Below are 1,747 nucleotides of genomic sequence, written 5' to 3' on the forward strand. Positions count from 1 at the left end.
CAACTCAGATTTCCCATTTTATCATTCACAGGGCAGGCACAGATATTTTGAGGGGAACAGCTCTGCTGTACTATTTTGCCATCCACCTAAATTTGAAATCTGCTTCTATTCATGCATGCTCTTCTGGGCTTGTTGCTAAGTTCTCAAATGCACCAGCACTGACTAAACCTAAGCTGGGTACAAGGAGTGCACTGTAGTATAACTAGATTAGAATCCCCAGAGACAGGCTGTCAGGGATGGTAAAACAAGGTAGTTACCAAAATCCTCAGAATCCCAGAGAGAAAAGGGCCAGCCAGTCTTTCAGTTGGTAGCATCTGGAGGCAAGATGCTCAACCATAAGTGTTGGAAACTACAGAGGGACTTAGTAGCAGATAAGGGATAGCTGGACTTCGTGAAGGAAAAAAATACATGTTAAACAAGCTGGAGAATGCCTGTCTGAGAGAATTAAGGGAAGGGTCTGATGGGTCTCAGCTCAGAATCTCTGGATAGATGCCATGAGAGATGCTTCACTTCTAACACAAGACACCAAAAGAGCTAAGCTTCCTGCCTCCAGTTGCTACCAGTAGCAGACTGGCTGTGCCAGGAAGCAGGCCAGTATAATGGCTGACAGAAAGTTGGATTGCTTCACTTCTGTGCGAGTACACAGAGAGGAAACATTCCAAAGCCCTGCTCCAGTGAGTTCCTACTGTTTTCTTTTCTCATTCTCCAAACAGGTGATAAGTAGAAAGAGAAGCACTTGGCAAAGTAGCTGGAGTGCACATCGCACAGCACACAAACCACTCTCTGAAAAATTAGATTCCTTGATAGTCATTTACTTTAGCAGGAAAGTCTTTGTTGTCCTTTATTGCCAGCAGCCCACACAGGCTTCTAATATACATCACAAAGTGTAATTCCTGGCAAGATGCAGCAGCTTTGCCTGTGCAGAGTGCGACAGGCAGCCTACCATGGCACAGCCCATTAGGATGTGTGATAGGGAGCCAGGGTGGAGCAGCATGCTGAAGCTGACAGCTTGTAATGACTTTTCACTGTCTGCTATAACAGGTGCCTTGTGCAAAAGCTGAACTGCATGCAACATACCAGCAGATGGAGAAGGGCAGTTTAAAGTAACCCCTGCCCAAGCTGCTTAGCTGCTACTGGCTTTGAAGGGAGGACTCCTCGCTGTGCTTCCCAAAACATAGCTGGACAGATGTACGGTAAGAAGAGAGCTCCAACACACACCAATCACTATCCATCAAACCATTTTTGACTCCACAATTAAGGCTTTCCTTCTAGGTGATTTCTAAGTCTAGTGGATGCTCCTGAAAAGCAGAGGGGAAACAAGTTCGTTGTGCAAGGAATCCTAGAAATGAAGGCATTTAAAAGAGAAGGCCACTAAGATTCAAACCAACAGCTATTTATTCAGCCGCTGTTGCCTGTAGCAAAGTAGAGGTCACAGAAAGAACATGCTAAGAGCATTAGCCAATGCACTTTAACAACAAATGACTCTTACCCTATTACTCTCTTCATGTCCAAAAAGAAACATAGAGATGAGCCTAGGAGTCAGTTCACTGTGCACAAGCAAGGTCAATGCGTGTATAAAACAAGTTGGTCCTCACATCTGCTTCTTCAGTGAGCACCGACACCTGCAGAGCAAGTGCTTCAAGCTGCCAGCAGGTCCAACCTGCAGACACCTGTGGGCTGAGGCCAGCTAACCCTTTGGTTACATGCTTATGTTGCAGTCACTACAAGTTTAACGAAGCACATATTA

Source organism: Meleagris gallopavo, chromosome 9 (assembly GCF_000146605.3).
Source record: "Meleagris gallopavo isolate NT-WF06-2002-E0010 breed Aviagen turkey brand Nicholas breeding stock chromosome 9, Turkey_5.1, whole genome shotgun sequence".
NCBI lineage: Eukaryota > Metazoa > Chordata > Aves > Galliformes > Phasianidae > Meleagris > Meleagris gallopavo.